This window comes from Rhineura floridana, chromosome 1, assembly GCF_030035675.1.
Source record: "Rhineura floridana isolate rRhiFlo1 chromosome 1, rRhiFlo1.hap2, whole genome shotgun sequence".
Classification (NCBI taxonomy): domain Eukaryota; kingdom Metazoa; phylum Chordata; class Lepidosauria; order Squamata; family Rhineuridae; genus Rhineura; species Rhineura floridana.
Window position 1 is genome coordinate 107,486,149 of NC_084480.1, and position 22,520 is coordinate 107,508,668.

At 39.4% G+C, this 22,520-nt stretch overlaps 1 protein-coding gene across 2 annotated transcripts in view; it reads left to right on the plus strand.

Moving 5' to 3' along the window:
- The window catches only part of KANK1 (KN motif and ankyrin repeat domains 1), a 150,262-nt gene that overhangs the window by 97,130 nt on the left and 30,612 nt on the right, over positions 1-22,520 (plus strand). The gene's annotated exons all lie outside the window — the stretch shown is intronic.

Here is a 22,520-nt window from a genome sequence, read left to right on the forward strand (position 1 = left end):
CATAGGTCCAGTGAATACAAAAACAAGTTGTAGAATATTACCTCAGATGGATATGCTATAACTAATTTCCTCCTCTCTCCCTTGAAATCCAGTTACTATTCTTCATTTTCCCTACTCAAAGATGAAAATTGGATTGTCTCCAGAAGCTCAGTAATGTATAAGTCTTAGGAAGATGTTTTGTACCCAGCAGGAGTTGAATTTAGTTTTAGTCCAGTATTATCTTGTGAAACTGAAATTAACAGAAGAAAGATCCTAGCTGAGCTAATGTAATTATTTGCTTACTTGGCCATTTGCTATAGGAAGCATGTGTATTTAGATTATATATAAAAAAGTTCTTCCCATAAGCAAACTGCTCTTTGCTTTCTCAGCAACGCTGGGAATTGAAGTTGTCTCGTGCTGATGTTTCATAAATCCCCGTGACTTTAAGTGTAGTTCCACAGTTCATTTGGCATTTAGGTTTGTAACGTAGCTTTGCAAATATGTATTTTTTTCTTATCCTACTTTCCCACACAGACCTACACAAGTCATTATGATGACTGGTGACCCAAAAGTGCCCAAAAGTAGGTGCCACCCTGGGCCTACTGGGAAGAAGGGTGGGATATAAATCAAATAATAAATAAATAAATGGGGAAAACTGACTTTCTTCTTTTTTAAAAAAAATCCTCAATGATCATCTTGATAAGAGTCTGACCTATTACAGGGGATGAGGTGAGTGGGTGTTTGCAAGCCTTTTCTAATATGATTCCTCTTCTTTCTTCAGAGCCCTGGTTAATAATTTTGCTTATCCATTTTCCCCTTTCTTTAAAATACACAATAAATTTGCTGTTGGAACTGCATTTTGCCACAAAACCTGACCCATCTAACAGATTAGCCTGAGTGTAATAATAACTTTGCCATCCTCTTGCAAGTAAGAGTTTCATTCATGGAGTACATGCCCTCAGTCATAGTCAGGACAACATTGTACTTAAGTAGCACTAGTATGCTATCTCTCTTTCTTATACACACACCTACCTTGATTTTTTAAAAAAACATTTTCTTACAAGTAGAATTTAGAACATTTAAACTACATTTGGTAAGTAAGCCATCCAAGGACTAAGTGACATTGTTTCAAGATCAGATTTTCTCTGCAGGATACTGCTTAGGTATCTTTAAAAAAAACCTGTGCTATCGACTTCCGGGAAGGGTGACTTCGCTTGTGCCTGCTTTTGAGACGGGCTCCCGCCTCAAAAGAAGCTTATTCAGATATAAATCAGTCAGAACATTTTTTTTTGACTGATGAAATTTCTCCCGGGCAGGGGGAAACGTAGAGATCAACCTCAAAAGCCTGTTTTTGTTGGGAGGACTGGATTTCATTAATTTATGAGAAAAGGTCCAGCCAGCAATGCCGGACGGACTTCCGAACAAGCTCTATCTGATTAATGCGATACGTTTATCTTTTCTTCAAAGAGAAAACGGACTAACAGGCAAGCACCCTTCTTTCTATTATTTTTTTTACTTGGTTTAAATTGTTGCAGCAAAAAGAGATTTGTCAAATGAATCAGCTTTAAAGAACTTCTGGGTGAGCTATAACTCTTCTCTGTTATTCACGAAATTAACAGCTTATCTCTGTTTCTATTGCAAAAAGCTGTCCTGGAAGTGCATTCTAAAGATATAAACAGAAGAGGGATTTCTATTCCGAGGAACATTATATTGTCTGGGACTATTCTCTTTTTGGTCTATTTTATTTTGACGAATCTGCTTCTTCACGACGCCACTAACTGTTTTGATGCTGGGAACTAAATTTGTTTTGTGTTCTTGAACATAGAGAGATAAGGCAGGCTGCTCTGTTTATACTGTGATGTCATCAAGCCTGGAATATTAACCCAATTGTTGCTGAAATAAGAAGTGGTTCTTCTTTATTTTTGTTTTGTTTTGTTTTCGTGGTTTTAAAAATGGCAATCAAGAAAGTGGCTGAGAATCTGGAAGTAATTATGTTTCAGAAAATAATGGATGAGATTGAGATAACGAAACAAACCCTGCGACAGGGCAGTAAGGAGCTGAAAATTGAACTGAGCAAAATGACGCAGGAGCTTAAAGAAATAGGGGATCCTGTGAGAGAGGAGAATGAGATCAGAGATGAGAAAAGAAAAAATAAAGGGAAGATACAAGCCCTGGAGATTGGAACAAATGTGGAATTGGAAAAAGATCTGGAGTTTATGGATATTAGAAATAAAATCTACTGTTTGGAATTTAACGTTATCTCTGAAGAAATTAATGAAGATATTAGAGATAAAGTTATCAATGGCTTGGATAATCTTCTGGACTGGAATGACGTGATGGAGCTTGATATAGAGAAAATCTATGGAATTAACTGCAGCCATGTGACAATGGAAAAACTCTCAAGAGATGAGCCAGTGCATTTTGTAAAAAAGAAGAACACAGATATGACTTTACAACAATATTTCAGCAACTTATTCAGAATTGATGGCAAGAAAATATTTGGGATAGAGGAAATTCCCATCAGACTCTTATTATATGCCTGTGGCTATGACAGCAAGATTATTATGGAATACTGATAATGGAAGATTGGACACTGAAATTACTGGACTTAACAGGACTATTGAAGATGGAAGATGGAATTAATATGGATAATGGAATAATGGCTATTGAAATTATTGGACCTAACAGATTTTGATGAGATGGATTAATCGATATGTTTATTTGGACTATGGTTATGACAATAAGATTATTATTATTATTAACGAGTTGGATTAATCGACATGTTTATTAGGAGAAAAATTGATAGATATATTTTTTAAAGAATTGAAACCTCTCTTTGACTTTTTGTGGAAAGAATAAAGTAATGTTTATGAGATTTGATGATTAATTAAGATAACTACTGGAGGAAAGTGATTTTATAATATAATTTAAGAGACAGGATTGTTATATATTGTAGACCTACAACTGATTTGATCTGCGACAAATGGGAAGTCAGCATTTTATTTTTTTGTTTAATCATTTTTGTTTTGTTTTGTTTTTTGTCTTTGAATGTTTTATGATTTTGTTTTGTATGTTTTATGAAAATTTGAATAAAAATTATTGTAAAAAAAAAAAAACCAGTGCTATCACTTAAGAATATGTGAAATCCTATTCTTTTTGCAGATCTGTAAAGGATACTGATACAGACACTTCAGTGATGCTTCAGGTCTCCATACTTGGTATGGTGCTCTGCACATATATTTCCCTTCCCAGATAGCAGTTAAAACCATCGTTGGAAGCTAGGTAGTAAATTTCACTTCACTTATTAGTACAGAAGGCAGTGATTACCTATTTCCCTTTTGCTAGATAATCTCCTTTGTGTCTTCTTCTCAGAACAGCCAGCAGCAGCTTATGTGCACTGTACTTGATCTGTATAGTTTCTGTCCTCTGCTTTTAAGTAGGAGAAGCATCACTTTTAGGATATATGGCAAACAGGCACCTTATGTGAGAAGCTTCTGACGGGCATGTCAACCATGGTTTGCTTCAACCTGGCTCTTTGCAGGGTCAGTTCCCTCCTTTTTTTTGCCCTCTCTGCCAAACCCTTAGTAGACTGTTAGTCTACTTACTAACATCCCTGTATTCCTGTGAATGTTGGCATGTGCTTGCATATCTCCTGTTCAGGGTGCAAGGGAGATTGAAATAAATTTATCAGCTCTCTTAGGGTGGAATGTAGCATTGAACGTCAGGTTGTATCCAATGCTATCCTTTTCATTCATGGATGATTCTTCGATGCAGCAGGGGCTTTCATGAACAGAAGAGGGAGGGAGGCTGATTTTTGCTCAGCAGTCACATTATCCCAGTTTGCTCCAGAGAGTAGGGGGACTCTCCAGAACATCGTGAGAGGTGGCATGGAAGACAGTAGGAGAAAGGGGGGATTTATAAAAATCGTCTCCCTCTTCTTTCTGTTCATAGAAGCCTCTGCTGGGTCAGAGAGCCTTCCAGCATTGGCTAGAACTCTGTGTCCTTTCCCTTTTTCCTATATTTTTCTGCATTTCATGATTTTTTGTTCTAGAAGGTAGTTTAAAAATTAATTTGAGGATGGGATTAACCCAAGATTTGAAGAATGACCTTTTGCAGATAAAGCAGAATAGACTGTGACCAGGGGTATTTCAGAGGGTGTTGTAACAGAACATGTTTACTCTTGTCCCTCCTAGCATATATGTTACCAAATTAATTGCAGTGTCTGAGGCTGTCCTGAGAAAGCAGGAGAACAAAAGCCTGGTCTCTGTACCTTTTGGTGCAATAAGCACAAACTCATTGCCCTGTTACTTGTCATAGTGTTTCCTCATGATCCATCTCCAGCCTCAGCTCTGTGCTTCCTTTGTTATATTCAAAGCAACTACTCCAGCTGCTCCTATCATGCCAGGTTGCTTGGGACATCTTATCCGGTGCCCTTCTCCAGCTCCCTATCTTGTTTCTCTGTTCCAAATGTGTAGTGGACCAGCGTCTTGGGTGCGTGTGTAGATCTCTAACTTTTTGGGGAGCCAGGTCCCAGCAGGGTTCCTATATGTCTATCATCCTATGATCCAATCAGCATGAAAGGAGAGTGTATTGGCCACTAAGAAGAGTCTGCTAACAAGCCACCAGAGAAAGAAAGTGAGGAGGAAAGTCTATGCACCCAGCAGTTTTTTAAAAGTTTGCCTTTTTCTTTATTACTGTAGGGCATTCTGAGTCAATTCTGTAGGCCCCAATGAGTGTCAACTGCAAGCAAGTCTTTATTAGTTCCTACTTCAAAAAGCCAAGATAAGTTGTGGAGAGTGAGAATTCTGTAATTGCAGAAGAATAAGTGAATGTTGATGATAGCATCTCATCTACATCAAGCAGTGATAGCAGCAGGAAGTAAACATGTAGACCCTGAATTCAGTAATTTAAGCAATATATCTTGACAGTGAGAAAGGATAGTCAAATGGTGACAGTGATAGAGAAGTAGAAAGCAGTATTCAAGCCTGGCCAGATTATTTTATAATCTTACAAGGGGATGGCTGTGACTATCATAAAGAGACGCTTCACTTCTGAATTTGCCACTACACTACAGCTCTGCTCCCCTCAATAGGTAGTCCTACAGTTCTTGGTCTCTAGCTTTCTGGAAGGCCATCAGTATTGAGAGTTATTAATGGTCAGAAGGTATTGTGTGAGAGGGGAAGATTTAATGTGGAAATCCATTGCCCATTTATTAAATCTTCACACATGCATTTTGTATATTAAGTGGATTTGCTTGTTGGCATTTATTGCTTGTTGGCATCTATTCTTACAGGGAGTGGATTCAGGAATAACCTGCTCACCGTTGTTAAATATACAGCTTTTGTGTGAGAACATGGTTCTGTGATGTGTCAGCTGTGCAACTGCCTCATTCTCGAAGCTCTATTTTCTCCGGTTTTTGCTCCAACCTAGTTATCTATATTGTCCTTCTATGTTAAGATATGCATCAATTGTTGAGGCCAGGGCTGTGGAGTCAGTATGTCAAACCTTCGACTCCGACTCCTCTATTTTTCTACTGTCCGACTCCGACTTCAACTCCTTTATTTTTCTACTGTCCGACTCCTTCATAAATGGCAAATGTATATTAATTTTTCTGCTGTCTGACTCCGACTCTGACTCCTTCATAAATGGCAAATGTATATTAATATTAATTTATTAATATTAATATTAAAATATTAATTTTATTTTGAAGTCAGAGTCATTACATTTCTTCCGCCTCTGACTCCGACTCCACCCAAAATTGCTTCCGACTTCTGACTCCGACTCCACCCAAAATTGCTTCCGACTCCACGACTCCGACTCCGACTCCACAGCCCTGGTTGAGGCTATGAATGAATTGTAAGATGGAATGTTGTTGTCAAGTTCCTTTAATTATGTGGGTTTTCTAGACAATTTACAATTTGGGTCATTTGCATATGGTAATTTGCACTGGAATATGCTCTGATGCCCTGGAGAGTGATCACATTTAGCATGTTGATTTTGTTTGCATGTAGTAAATAAAGCTTAAAAAATTGATTCTGTCACTTGCTAATCTAATGAAAAACATTAATTAAAACCTTGAAACTGCCAAACTGTCCTAATATTGCATTTGCAATCGGCATCCATTCATTTTTACTAATGAAGTCTTACTACTACTTATGAAACTGAAATTTTCTGTGGAAAAAGAAAGGACTGAAAAATTTCAGTTTTGGAAAATTTTCTACCCCACATCACTGAGCCACTTAAGGGCGAAGGTATTACAGGGAAACCACCCCTTCCAATTATTTAATGGGCATAATGATGCATAGAGCCTAGAGTGTTAGACTGGGAAGATCTAGGCTCAGACCCCACTTATCCACAAAGAGTCCTGTGAACTTGGGCCATTCACTATTCACTATTTCTCAGCCTGAATTTCACAGGGTTGTTGTAAGGATTAAAGGAGAGGGTCATATATGCTGTTTTGAGCTCCTTAGAGGAAATGTGGGGTTATACAATGTGATAAACTAGTACAGCATTATGTAACTGCTTCTGCCAAACTCATTGCCTGCTGTGTGGTGGCTCTGTTGCTTACCCAAAACTTCCTGGTTTGTTTCGGATATGCAGTCCATCAGTGCATGTAAAGGGGGAAGTCTCTGCATGTAGAGAGTTTACCTTTGTTGAGGAGAATGGAAGATGCCTGTGCAGGTAGGGCTTTTGAATGCACCTGTGCCATGCAAGCAAGTCTTTACTTATTTTGCTGGATCTCCTTTGCATATAAACATTTTTTAGGGCCACAAATGCCAGTTGTAAGAAGAAGAAAAATCTGAGTAAGGGTGTGCCAGGAATCTCTCAACAATTATTTGGGTATATTCCCAGAAGTGTGTCCCATATTAGACTTTGTAGAAGATGGCAGAAGAATGTTTTCACTGCTGTGTTTTCTTCTGCTTTGGAAAAGCAAACTGTTCTCTTCCCTGCTCTCTGATAAAATTGACAGGGTCCACCAATTAAGCATCAATCTATTCACTGAATCATCTGTTTATTGCAAGCATATTAGATTTTCCATTCCTAAAGAGCTATTTGCAATCCTTGGTTTTGTTATTGTTGTAAATAGTAACTGCCGGTGTTTTCTTGACTGCAGAGTGCTCCTAAAAGATGAGAGCAAAAACATTTGATAAGTATCAATAGCCTTTGATATTAATCTGGCTAAAAATACCTATAGAGATGACCTTATTTCCCTTTAAACTTTATATAAAATATAGTTTGAGGCCAAAATACAGCTGAGACCAATGACTCTGAGTAAATGTTTTTATTTGGTTTTGTAAACTACTTTGGATGCCTTGGCTGATGACCAATACAGGAAATATGGGCATCTTGGGGGGGGAGAATTGCAACCCTGTTAATTCATGTGGACTTCTTGGGCTTTCAGGACCATCAAGCATTGTACCCAGAAGGAGCCCTGGATTCTGACCTTTCTTGGCAGGTTTCAGGTTTCAGGTTTCCATGATATTGGACATGATATTGTCCCAAGGAATTTCTCCAGTTCAGTCTTCCAAGCTTTTAAATGCAGATATTATATGGATTTTGGCATGCTGTCAAAATATTTTTATTTCAGCAAATATTTCGGGAACATTAATTTCATCTTGTTGTTGTTATGTGCCTTCAAGTCGATTACAACTTATGGAGACCCTATGAATCAGCGACCTCCAATAGCATCTGTCATGGACCACCCTGTTCAGATCTTGTAAGTTCAGGTCTGTGGCTTCCTTTATGGAATCAATCCATCTCTTGTTTGGCCTTCCTCTTTTTCTACTCCCTTCTGTTTTTCCAAGCATTATGGTCTTTTCTAGTGAATCATGTCTTCTCATGATGTGTCCAAAGTATGATAACCTCAGTTTCATCATTTTAGCTTCTAGTGATAGTTCTGGTTTAATTTGTTCTAACACCCAATTATTTTTCTTTTTGTAGTCCATGGTATGTGAGAAGCTCTCCTCCAACACCACATTTCAAATGAGTTGATTTTTCTCTTATCCGCTTTTTTCACTGTCCAACTTTCACAACTATTCATAGAGATCTGGAATACTATGGTATGAATGATCCTGATTTTAATGTTCAGTGATACATCTTTGCATTTGAGGACCTTTTCTAGTTCCCTCATAGCTATCTTCCCCAGTCCTAGCCTTCTTTTGATTTCTTGACTATTCTCTCCATTTTGGTTAATGACTGTGCCGAGGTATTGATAATCCTTGACAAGTTCAATGTCCTCATTGTCAACTTTAAAGTTACATAAATCTTCTGTTGTCATTTGTTTAGTCTTTTTGACATTCAGCTATAGTCCTGCTTTTGCGCTTTCCTCTTTAACTTTCATCAGCATTCGTTTCAAATCATTACTGGTTTCTGCTAGTAGTATGGTATCTTTAATTATTATCTGCATATCTTTAATTATTGATATTTCTTCCTCCAATTTTCACACCTCCATCTTGGTCCAGTCCCGCTTTTCGCATGATATGTTCTGCATATAGATTAAACAAATAGGGTGATAAAATACACCCCGCCCTGTCTCACACCCTTTCCAATGGGGAACCAATTGGTTTCTCCGTATTCTGTCCTTAAGTATAGGTTGTGCATGAAGACAATCAGATGCTGAGACACCCCTATTTCTTTTAAAGCATTCCATAGTTTTTCATGATCTACACAGTCAGAGGCTTTGCTGTAATCTATAAAGCACAGGCTGATTTTCTTCTGAAATTCCTTGCTCTGTTCCATTATCCAACGTATGTTTGTGTCATGGCCCCGTCAGAGGACTCCTCCGATGAGGACGACTCGGTAGTAACAGCAGCAGGCCCAGGAGCAGCAGACCCAGAAGGAGACACGGAGGAGACTCCTGAGAATCCAGCTCCTTCTCCCCCTCAGCTGCAGAGCACCCCAGATACAGCAGAGGCCCTGCAGCCAGACGCAGACAGTGAACAGGATACTCCCCCCTCACCTGCAGAACGTAGACAGCAGAAGGTCAGGCAGAAGAGAGGCAGGCCTGGCCCCTTAAGGCCCAAACGCTGAGGGCTCACACCTGCTGTCAAACCTGCTCCTTATAAGGCACACATTGGCCTCAGCTTGTTGCTGACTGCAACGTCAGGCGTGGCTTCGTGTATTCCTAGTTTCCTTGCAACCTCTTTTGGACTGACCCCTTGGCACTTGATCCCGGACCTCTACTGACCTTGCTTCTGGACTTCTGACTCGGCAAGTACGCTTCGGACAGGCCTGGCCCTTATCAGGTTCCCTCCTCCTAGACCTGGCAGATTAACGGCCGGACTGCCGGCTAAGGACTTTGCTTCCCTGCCAACAACCCAGGAATTTCCAGCCCCCACCGGCACTGCTGACGCAGTGTAGAGCTGACAGTTTGCAATATGATCTCTGGTGCCTCTTCCCTTTCTAAATCCAGCTTGGATGTCTGGCATTTCTTGCTCCATATATGGTAAGAGCCTTTGTTGTAGAATCTTGAGCATTACTTTACTTGTATGAGGTAGTAAGGCAATAGTTTGATAATTACTGCATTCCCTGGGATCCCCTTTCTTTGGAATTGGAATATATATTGAACGCTTCCAGTCTGTGGGCCATTGTTTTCCATATTTCTTGACAAATTTTTGTCAAAATTTGGACCAATTCTGTCTCAGTAGCTTGTAGCAACTCTTTCCTGGTGATTTGTTTCTTCCAAGTATTTTAAGAGCAGCTTTCACCTCACATTCTAAAATTTCTGTTTCTTCATCATACGGTTCCTCCGTGAATGAATCTGTCATCCTGGCATCTCTTTTATAGAGTTCTTCAGTGTATTGCTTCCATCTTCCTTTTATTTCATCTCGGTCAGTCAGTGTGTTCCCCTGTTGATTATTCAACATGCCTACTCTTGGTTTAAATTTCCCTTTCATTTCTCTAATCTTTTGGAATAGGGCTCTTGTTCTTCCCTTTTTGTTGTCCTCTTCTATTTCTATGCAATTATTGTAATAGTTCTCTTTGTCCCTATGCACTAGTCTCTGTATTGTTGCATTTAGGGTTCTGACTGTGTTTCTGTCTCCTCTTTCTTTTGCTTTCCTTCTCTCTTTAACCATTTCAAGAGTTTTGTCAGTCATCCATTGAGGTCTTTCTCTCTTTTTAACTAGAGGTATTGTCTTTTTGAATTCTTCCCTGATAATGTCTCTGACTTCACTCCATAGTTCTTCTGGTTCTCTGTCCACTACGTTTAAAGCCTCAAATCTGTTCCTCATTTGATCTTTATATTCTGCTGGGATTTTTTTTAATTGTATTTTGGCAATCTGCTTGTTAATATGTGTTTTTTTTAATGATATGTTTTTAACCCTTTAAATGTTTTTAAAGCTTTTTAAAAAATGTTTTTAACGTTTTGTTTTAATGTATTTTAAGGTCTGTTTTTATGATGTTTTAAAGTGTTTTTAGCATTTCTGTTTGCCTCCCTGGGCTAAGGGCGGGATATAAATCAAATAATAAATAAATAATGATTGCTTTGTTGTTCTTCTTTAGCTTTACTCTGATTTTCGATACGACCAGTTCATGATCTGTACCGCAGTCTGCTCCTGGTCTTGTTTTCACAGAAAGTATGGAACTTCTCCATCTTGTGCTACCAATTACATAACCAATTTGATTCCTATATTGACCATTTGGTGATGTTCACGTGTACAGTCTTTTCGGTTGTTCAAAAAATGTGTTCACAAGAAACAAATCATTGGTGTCACATAATTCAATAAGTCTTTCTTCTGCTTCATTTCTGTCTCCTAAGCCCCATTTCCACACAATTCCTAGTTCTTCTCTGTTCCCTACTTTTGCATTCCAGTCCCCCATGATTATCATCAACAGGGCTGTGGAGTTGGTACGCCAAACCTTCGACTCCAACTCCTCTATTTTTCTACTCTCTGACTCCTTCATAAATGGCAAATGTATATTAACTAGTAATAACAGATTTACTGTAGTAAAATGGTAGCACAAGGCATTTCATCACACCACGTGAATCATCAGGCTAGATTGATAGAACATAAAATATATTTATTTGATTAAAATTTCTGAACAAGAAAACTTTCCTAAATTCTATGAAAGTTTTATTTTGAAGCCGGAGTTGGAGTCGGTACATTTCTACCGACTCCGACTCCACCCAAAATTGCTTCCGACTCCCTCCACGACTCTGACTCCACAGCCCTGATCATCACATCTTGTTTTGGTGTGTGATCAATTTCCTCCTGTAGTTCTGCGTAAAATCTCTCCAATTCCTCTTCTTCTGCATTTGCCGTTGGAGCATAGACTTGGATGATGGTTATGTTAATAGGTTTCCTGTTAAATCTCATTGATAACACTCGCTCAGACCTTGCATTGTAGCTCCTAATTGCTTTTGCTACATCACTTCTCACTATTAAAGCAACCCCGTTTCTTCTTAATTTCTCATTTCCTGCATAAAATATTTTGTAGTTGTCTGATTGAAAATGTCCCATTCCCGTCCATTTTAATTCACTCACGCCAAGTATTGTAACGTTGAGACGTTCCATTTCTTGCTTGACAATTTCTTAACTTTCCCTGGTTCATGCTTCTCACATTCCATGTTCCTATTGTGTGCATCGTACAACTCTGGACTCTCCTTCTGCATCTGTGCGCATCAGCCTCTGGGCTTTCTTTTGGCTTTGATCCAGCTGCAACATTAGTCACAGCACTACTCGTCCTTTGTTCTTCCCCAGTAGCTCGGTGACTGCCTTCTGACCTGGGGGGGGGTTCATCTTCCTGCACTATCTCGTGTTGCATTTTGGATACTCTGTTCATAGGGTTTTCGTGGTAAGAGGTATTCAGAGGTGATTTACCATTGCCTTCCTCTGAGTTTGGATGTATCTTAGTCTCGTGTCTCAACTTTGACCATTCTGCCTTGGGTGCCTCTGCTAGGAGTTTAGCCTCTTGGTCTAGACTCCTGATGGCATTGGTCTTAGCTTCTTAAGGTGTGCATCCTTAAGAGGGAATTTCATCTAGTCACTTCTAATATTTTACTATTTTGTTTATGATATATGGTGTTCTGATGGAAATCTATGATTATATGTTATTTGTAAACATTTTAAATAAATAAATTCGACTCCTACACTTCTACATCATCTACTGATGATACCCACCTCTTTTTCTCCTTGTAATCAGATCCAAGTGGAGTGGTAACTTCTTTAAGCAAGTCTTTGATATGGGTAATGGACAGTATGGGGGCAAATTGATTGATTGATTGATTGACCCAGCAGGAGCCCAGGGTGGCAAATAAGCTTGAACCAGACAAAAATGAGGCTGTGAGGGCAGCCAGGAAAATGGCAATTCTTGGATGTGATTGTTCACTCCTTTGTGGACCAGGCTTGCACCCTGAGGGATATTCTTGGACTCAGGTTTGCTCCTGAAGAAACATAACTGCCTGTGGTGCTTATTTCCCGCTTCAGCTGGTTTGCTGGTGACAACCTCAGTTAGAAAAGAAAGATGTGAGCGCTGTTGTATATGCTTGGGTAAATTCCAGGTTAAACTATTGTAATGCATTTTATGTTGGCTGCCCTGGAAGACTGTGCAGCAACTTGACTTAATGGTAGTTCAGAATGCTACTGCTCAGCTCTTGTCAGGCCATGTGAGCATGCTGTACCTATTCTACCATAGTAGCACTGGTTTACCATTGTGCATTTGGGTATAGTGGTGGCTTTGACCTGTAAGCCTTAAATAGTCTGGACCTAGATTATTTGAGGGAGTGTCTTCTCCCATATGAATTCCTCATCCCTACTCCCTTCTTTAAGATCAGGCAAAGAGTACCTGCTTACTGTTTTAAACTATTAGTGTCAAGTGGAAGTCCTGGAGGAATGCTCTCCTGCAGAAACCACGCTTAGCCCCAATATTTTATGTTGTAATCCACTCTGGAAATTCTAAATAGTGGTATATACATTTAATAAATAAACAACTATCTTGAATGATGGATCTTTTGATAAAATATAGATGATAAGAAAATGGAACATGCCATTTTTGTTTTAAAGGAAGCCATACAACCCCTTATATGTTGTGCAGTACTTGAGAATAGTTTGCCTGAATTAATACATTTGTTCAAACAATAGTTTTGGTTTGGTCTTTATTGTGAGTACAAATTAGTCTTAGCATATATTTAGTGACAGATTGTGTCCTTTTAAAAGTTGACATTTAAAAATATTTAAATTTTGGGGAAACCTGGTTTTGAAATTCATATCAACCCTGGTATGCCTAATTTTGCTTTCTTTAGCCCTGGCTATAGTGTCTCTCTGGTGGCGGCAATGGGTTCTTACCACCAAATATCTGGTGTGTAGGGGACCAAGTGCTTGAGATGAGTGGCAGGCAGTCTGAAGTTATGGGCAGCATCAGTCTCTGTCAGCCAGCTAGAATCAATATGCTGCATTCTTGCCACTTAGACAGTGCTATAAGGTCATGGGACTGTTGATGACCTGGGATGTACTACTACAGGAGGTCAGACTTGCTGCCTTATCAGCCTCACAGTGTGAAATGGTACTACTCTTGTAAGTAAAAGGGACCATAAGCATGGCTGTGTGACTACTTCTCAACTCTCCAATGAAAAGTCTTCTGTCATGCTGCTTTTATTATTGGGTACTAGTATTGACTGCTAGCTTGGATGCTAGGAGATTGATCTGATCATCTAAACTAGCTAGTGTGCAGTCTTATTAGTCACAGATCCATTACTGCGATTCCATATATTTGAACCTTCAACGAATAGCTGCTTGCTTATCCTATTATAAACATAAATTTACTTCTTTGTTTTGTGTGTGTGTGTGTACATGTGTGCTTGCGTGCGTGCACACACATGCACATTTAAGAGAGCAAATGTATTTGGAGAGGAATGTCTGAGGTTTGGTCTTGTGAAGTTGTATTGCACGTCTGAACACCCTTTCTGACTATGAGAGCTTGCCCAAGCATATTGTTGTTTGCAAACAGTATTCTGTTCAAACTAAGGCCACTAGTGTTTCCAAATTCTGATATTGTACCTGAGATAAGCATATCCCTTGAAGTTCCTGGACTTTGGACTCTCTCAACAGGTTACCTAAATTGTCAATTATCTACTAAAAAGAAAACAGGAGGGTTAATTTTTTCTTAATCTGCATTATCGACACAAAGATGAAAGAGATTTAACTGATATTTTCCAGTAATTGATTTGTTATGGTGCTGTGAATGTAGGATATCTGGGTCTGGGCACACAATTAGCCTGATAGCTTAATATGCTAAAAATGCGTGTATAGGCAAGCCTTTTCGTTGAGTGGATCTGTGAAGCTTGTCCTTTTATTTCAATCAAATCCCTCTTCCTTTAGAAAGTGGCCTTGCCACATTTTTGTCCCTGTCCTTAAGCAAAATTGTTTTTGTGTTGTCTCCTGGGCAAAATAAAGCTTTTATTTTTAGCCTTCAAATTGCCAGCTGGGCTCGACAAAAGCATGTGGCATAGGAAACCAGAATTATTTGAAGGCACACTGTGGTATGTTTACAAGCGAGATAGTTATCCTGACCAGATTATTTCAGTGAACCTTTCTTTGCATGTGATGGGAGGTGGGGTCAAGAGGGGCAAGAATGAGGCGGGTGAGAGGAGTCCTGTTGCTTTTCTTTCCCTCTTGTCTGATTTGGCTTGTTTGACACCATCAGAGAAATGTAACTTTTTGTGGCTCACATGATGTGACCTGTTTTTCTGAAATTTAGCTCCTTCTGAGCAGTAATCATCGATGTTTGATTGTGTACTGGACGATGTGTAGAAGTGGGGAGAGACTGGTCTCCATTAGCTGGGTCTGGCAGGGAGAAGAGAATTTTGTCAGGAAATTCCAAATGAGTATAAATAAATTCTCTGCAGCAAGCCCTGGGCTCCTTGCCTGCTTATGTGTCAGAAGCACATATTCCCTTTAAGGTTGAGGAAAGTCTGCTTCAAGCCTAACTTCCTGCAAGCAAAACACTGCAGCATTCTGTATGGTATTCTTCACAGAATGGTAAGTAAGGCTGACAGATTTAAGGGGGGAACAGACCTAAATTGTAGGTAACAAGTTTGTAACGTAAATTGTTTTAAGTGTCCCCCCCCCCCCGAATGAGCAGTTCATACCTATGCTGGCTGGTTACTTTTCTCACTGTGACTTTTTAACATAAAGTTACCACTGTTCTCTCAGACAAAGTAACTCTGTTAGACTAATGACCAAGGGAAAGTGTCTATTTATAATTTACCTCAGCTATGGCCAAGTGTGTCTTTGTTTTTAGCCTGCTTCTCCCTTGCTTAACATGGTTTTCATCCTCTAAATGAATGTTTGTGTGTGCTTACATTTTTGTTTTTTTAAAAAAGGCTTTCATTCTCAATTTTATATAGAGGGGCATGAATGCCATTTCTATTTAGACAAAGCAAGGTCTTGGAACTTGAGATACAGTGGATCTAAGTGATACAGCTTGATGTTTCTGTTCTAAGGCATTTCAGGAAGAGTTTGCATCTTCTTTGTCTGTAACACAGTAGTGTATGGGGGGATGGTTGGGGGTGTTGTGTGCGTGTGTATGTGCGCATGCACAGTTTTTTAAAATGAAGATTAACTGAGCAGGTTAAGCTATCTAAGCCTAGGAAACAAGTTGGATTTATTTTCTTCATTTTTTAAAAGGTGAGTTGTTTTGGTGCTTGGCATTTGTTTCAGTAATAGATAGTTTGTGTCATAGATTACCAAACATTTCAACATAGCTTCACTTGAGTGAGGAGTGTTTGTTCAGCTTGGGGGAATAAAGGGGTGGGAGAAGAGCCTTTTCTGAAAATATAAAATTACTGACCTTTTAACCGAAATATGCATGTACTCAAATGTGGTGGCCCAGGGCACTTGTATGTTGCTTGAGCCATCGTCAAGAATATAATTAACTAAATGTGATTAAATGTCTGAAATACCTAGGTGCTCTTATCTTGTGTGAGTATGTTTCACACCATGGACTTACTGTCCAATCATGTATCATTCTTCCCTATCCCCCCGCCCCCTTAGTATACTTTCCTTTTAAAAAATCCAGCACAGGATACCCACCAAATGTGTTTGAGAGAAGTCTTGGGCACATCTGCGTTTCCAAGGAAGAAGATATTATAGTCTCAAGAATGTTTTGTTTTCTGGAAAAGTTATCCACTTGCCATGTCTGCACCATTCCTGTTTGTTTCTGTGAGGAAAGAAGACAATGTTTTAAGGGCTTGTTCAGAACTGCTGTTGTATAGTGGTTGAATTTACTTACCATCTGGGTTTACATCTAGCAAATCAACTCTTGTATAGTGTGCCCCAAGGAATCTTTGTTTAATCATTCTGGGTAAGTCACATTTAGTTCCTGATGACACCGCTAATGTGAGAGCTTTACCTGGCACCAAAATAGAGTTATTATGAGAAACTGGTACCGGACGTATCTCAGTGTTCTGCAGGCAGATAAGACAAGCTGTACCAGTAGTAGTGGCTGGGCAGGTCTCAATTTTCTAGCAATTCTGAATTTTGAGAACAATGCTTTTTTTTTTAATTAATCCTTTCTGAGTTAATGTGTCTAAATGTGTGTTTGTACTGTTAAATTAGTATTGGGATCTAATAGTGTACATGTATAGTAATTTATATGTCAAGGATGTGGATATGAAGTCTTGCTTGTAGAACGAATATGCTGCTCTCAAATTGGATTCGGCAAAAATGAAAATCTTAAGTCTGAGCTACTAAAGTACTCCACAGGTTTTAATGCTGTGTGATGAAGAGACCACAATATGATTGTGTGAGAGAACAGCTATGTCAAATAGGTGTAGTGTTAAAAAGAGAATCTGAAAAGAAACCATTATTGTTTTGTTTTGCCAAGCAGAGGGAGTTCTATAAAGGCTATTTCACATGTTACCTTGCCTACATGTAAGTAACCTGAGCTGGTTATTCTTATTTGGGGAAAGTGAGTGTTATGTTATAGTTTATTTTATGCTGCATTTTGGCTAACAAAACTCCCAAGGCAGCACTCAAAGGCTACTACAAATTTTAAAAATTCAGGCAACACAAAAATACAATTTACAACACATTTAAAAACAGCAATATCTCTAATAGATTTAAAACTAAAAACCTAAAACCCAAATACATCCTACCTCAAATTTGTACAGGATAAAAATATAAGAAATCTCCATATATGAAAGCATTAACTTTTAATGACGTCTCATTTCATCTTAATTGTTTTTTTTTTACTGGCTCTGCTTTGCATGACTTCCTTCACAAGGTTGGCCTAATGAAATGATTCAGTGCAAATATCTCAGAAAACTGTTTTATATATTAAGAATTGAGAGGAGCCACAAAAGAGCCTCAGAAACTTTTTTTTCCAAATACTGTTGAATGCATGCGGCATTCAGCACCTCTGTTTACTCTCAATACATGTGGTCACATTTTTAGCACTTGAATTTTTGGGCCTGACGTTTGCATCCTTGCAAGAAAAGCTAACCGTAATGTGGTAGAAGCTAAAAACAAACCCTTAAAATTTGAGAGAAGGGAACAAGCAGGGAAATCGCACTTGACAATAACTGCACCAAAATAATCTTGCTCAAATTCAGGAGAAGCTGTCAGAAGTTCAAGTCGAAAGGAAGGTCGTTTGCCAACCTAAAATGCTTTGCCGAAGAAACTGTCTTCCTGGACCTGGGAAAAAAGGTGCAGCAGATACTAAAACTGCCCTTTGCATGTACAATTGCCTTTTAAACTGTAAGCACATATACTACAAAGCTTTTTGTCAATCTCATTTATACCACAAGGTTTTTTTTTACATTAGGTCTTTTGAAATAGAACGGTGAATAGCCTCATCTAGCAGTTGATATTGCATTATTGTCTGTCAATGCATGTTCCATTAAGAGATGAAAGCACTTTTGAGGCCCATAATCTAATCATTACATGACAGGCCCTAAAAGTGATTTGATCTTTTCATCATCTTTGAACTGAAAAGCACTTGCTTGAGAGCTAATCCTGAGCCCATAGGTGTGAGTCTCAGTTAATTAAAAACCCTCTAGAGCAGCCTTTCCCAACCAGTGTGCCTCCAGATGTTGTTGGACCACAATTCCCATCTTTCCTGACCATTGGCAATGCTGGCTGAGGCTGATGGGAGTTGTGGTCCAACAACATCTGGAGGCACACTGGGTGGGAAAGGCTGCTCTAGAGCCAGGCTCCTCAGTTGCAGGATACCCCTCCTTAAGCAAAGACACAATTTGGAAAGAAAGAGCTAATCCTGCTTGCTGTGTATCTTCTGTTCCCTGTCTCACCTCCAGGATAATGTTTGTGTATGTTGATGCTTAAAAGTCAAACGAGACACAATTTTGCAAGGTGCATTGGACATATTGGCCTCTGTGTAGACAAACCACCTAGCCAAGATGAGAACCCAAACTTCTCTGTAACTGTCTGCCATCTTGTTGTGGGTCCCACCCAGTAGAGCCAGTGAGCCATAGGCAACAATGCTGAATGTGAGATAGATCAAGTGCAATCTAGTTCAGAGACGATATTATTTTAATATTGAGTGAGTTGCTAAAGTTCAAATGCTTAGCCTCTCCCTTGCCATCTTAAGGAGGGGGGTGATTTGGAAGGATGTGATAGTGTAAGGCATATCTACTCTGACAGGTAGTGGTGTGGTGGGGAACAACTGATGGCCTTGTACCCAGAGACACACAAAAACCTGGAGATTGTCCTGCAGAAAACTAGAAGCCTCAGGAAGATGTTCTGGGTGTGTGATAAAGGACCTGGTTACTTGCCAGAATGTAGTTTTACTGGTTGGACTAATAAATGAATGGGTGGTTGGCAACCCTCTCTGACCTTTCATACAATGAAAATAAATCCATTTGGTTGGGGTGACTAGCCAGCTTTGCTTTACTGTAATACTTCTGTTACACTGTTGTCCATGCACTGGTAACCTCCAGGCTGGATTACTGTAATGCGCTCTATGTGGGGCTGCCCTTGAGGTTGGTCCGGAAGCTGCAGCTAGTGCAAAATGCGGCCGCGAGACTGCTCACTGGAACAGGGTATTGCCAACATGTCGTCCCGCTACTGAAAGAATTGCACTGGCTGCCCATTCGCTACCGGGCCAAGTTCAAGGTTCTAGTTTTGGAGTACAAAGTCCTATACAGCTCGGGACCAGGATACCTGAAAGACTGTCTTATCCCTTACATACCCAGTCGATCACTGCACTTTGCAGGTGACGGCCTCCTGAAGATACCATCTTATCAGGAGGCTCGTTCTGTACAATATAGGAAGCAAACCTTTAGTGTGGCAGCACCTACCCTGTGGAATTCCCTCCCTTTGAATATTAAGCAGGCGCCATCTCTGCTATCTTTTCGGCACCTTTTGAAGACTTTTCTTTTTCAACAGGCCTTTTAAGTTGAGAACTATTCCAGTTTGTGTCTGTGTCAGAATTGCTTAATATGTTTTTTAATAATGTTTTTAACACCTTTTTAAAAGTTTTTAAAATGTTTTTAACACTGTTTGGCCTTAATGTATTTTAAGATTTGTTTTTATTATGTTTTAAAGTGTTTTTAGTGCCTTGTTTGCCGCCCTGGGCTCCTGCTGGGAGAAAGGGCGGGATACAAATAAAATAAAATAAAATAAAATAAAATAAAATAAAACAAACAAACAAACAAACAAAAACAAACAAACATTTATAAAAACATTTATTGCCTTTTATCACTTACGTCACAGGTAATCAGCCTGTGGCCTGGTGTGGCCCTCTAAGCCCAGATACATGGATGAATGAAGGCAGGAGAGAGAGATAAAGGTGTGTGTGTGTGTGTGTGTGTGTGTGTGTGTGTGAGAGAGAGAGAGAGAGAGAATGGATGATGGGTGAATGAAGGGAAGAGAGAGAAGAAATGTCCTACTCACTGTTTGCTTTGGCCAACTAGTGGTGGTATGTTACCCCCCCCATCCACTTTCTCCAGAGAATGTGGCTCTTGACTGTTTGCACACCTTATAATAAATGGAAACAAGAAGTTGTATCTCAAAGGTGGAATCCCCCCCTGCCCACAATTAATCCAAGGTGTAATATTTCTGATAATTTTTTGTCTGTGTGATTTTGCAGCACAATCTGCATCTAAGAATTTGAGACTGTGACTATTTGATAATTGGTGGCTTTTTAAAAAAATAGATTTTAGCTGGTACTCTTTTGTTCTAGTGTTGGATATGGTCCTATTCCTGGAGAGTTTGAACTTTACAAGCAAATCGTTCAGTATTAAATTACCATTGGAAGATCCACTACTAGTTTGCTATGGTTTTCCATGGACTCACTGAAAGAACTAATGCAGACAGACAAATTGGAGTGCAACTACTTCTGCCCTGCCATCCAAAATAGTTGAGTAGAGCATTTTCTTCAAGTTGTATTATTCAATGCAAGATAATATAGAATAGCTCCTCCTTTCCTTCTCTGCTTGGGGGCAAGACAGAAAGGAGTTGTTTACAACCTGACATAGCAGGGCATAGCAGTATGTCATCTGTCCATCTGTGACAGAATGGCTTAATAAAGTTTCATATACAGTTTCCTTAATTTTAACAATGTACATTTAGGAAATTGCCTTATCGAGAGCCCATCTGTTGGTCCATCCACTTCAGTATTGTTTACTCCACAGGTGGGCAACTGGTGATCTAGCTGCCTCCTGAAGGTGCCCTATTCTTCCATCCTATCCCAGTTCTTTCCTTCTTTGTTTTTCTTCATGTGTGCTCCCGCATGTGAACATATAGCATACTAAAGTCAAAAAGGAATTAATTTTACTTGCTTTCCAGAACAGCTGTTATATTGGTCCATTGTACTAAAAAAAGAAAGAAAGGAAAGAAACCCTCTGTATGCTTTTTTGTCAAACTCAGTCAGGCTTACTTTTAATACCTGCATACTGGGAATTCTGATCTGAGGTAGCCATGATGCAAATTGAAATAGGATGGTCTTTATCTAGATTAGTTAATCCAGAACACTTGAGTCTCTGGCTCTGCCCATCATTGAGGCCCTCAATAGAAAAAAAGGTTACAGTGACTTGCAGTGAGTCTCCAGAATTTCAGATAGGGGTATTTCTCAGTCCTGTTTGGAGATGCTGGGAGTTTTACCTAGAATCTTCTACATGCAAAGCATGTGTCTGTCACTGAGCTATAATCCAATATTACAATGTGCCCCTGCTTCCTAACAGTGTTTCAGCTAGTCATGCCCTCTGCCAGGACACTCCATTCCAATTTCCTCCCCACCCCTGCAGTTCTATTTTTATTTTCCAACTGACCCTCAATATTCTGTAGCTTTTGAGCATGTTCAGTTTTGTTTAAAGATTTTTTGTACTTTGCACACCTCAGAATTCCCCTGTGCATGCCAATACCTCCGTCTTGTTTCTCAGTTGACCTCCTTTTTTGCTCCATTTTTATCAGTACTTGCTATCTGAATTCACTATTAGACAGAGTGATATTTGACTGTGAGCATTCTTTTTTACTTTCTTGATGTTTTAAGTTGTCCATGGTACTTTGCTGGAAAAGAGTCAGACATGCATGAAATCAGGCTGTATTATTATTTTCTAATTAGAGACCTCTGCTCTCCTAAGCCCTGATTGGCCCTTTAGTCTCCCACAGAAACCACTGGTTTAAAACATGTCTGTTTAAAAAAATGTCATTAAGAATAAGCATGTGTTCCATGGGCAGCTGTACAGATATTTTCTCTATGTGAGTATACACAGAAGGGCGGCTGGGGAGGGGGAGTGTACACTGTTATGCCACCTGTACACATGTATGGAAACCCAACATGATTTTTGCACATAGCATTTTATATACCATATAGGTACAGACTGGGAAATGCTTGGAAAAACAGAAGGGAGTAGAAAAAGAGGAAGGCCAAACAAGAGATGGATTGATTCCATAAAGGAAGCCACGGACCTGAACTTACAAGATCTGAACAGGGTGGTTCATGACAGATGCTCTTGGAGATCACTGATTCATAGGGTTGCCATAAGTCGTAATGGATTTGAAGGCACATAACAACATTAGGTACAGACTAGCCTTCTCTACATGCACACACACATGAAATGTCATCTGAAGCAGCCATTTGTGTGCCTTTTTAAAGGATCATTGGTGTAGAGAGTAGCTTTTGTTTTTTAAATGGCTTGCATTAGGATATCTAAAGATGGCTCATATATTTGAGACTGTTGGATGCCTTAGTATACCCTTGTGAGTTGACTTTCCGAACACTTCTCATAAGGACAAACTAAAAAAGTGTAAAAAAAAAAAGATCTCACTACCTATTTTGAAGAAGTATTAATAAAAAGACTAGGATTGTGAACCTTTTGAAGGGGCTTCTCCTTAAAAAGAGAAGTGTGTGCTGAAAAGGAGTGGAAAAATGAAATGCATTCCCTCCCCCCTCTTTCCAGTGATGAGCTAAAACCATGCACTTGATGGAGAAGGCTCAGCCTATGAAACTTTGTGATCTGTTTAGCTGTATTTATACAAACACTGGTACTTTTTCCCTTTAAGGGGTGAAGAATGAGCAAGTTGAGAGGCAGGGATTTTGCAGGCAAAGAGCTTTTTATGATGTATGAAGCTGTGATTGCAGAA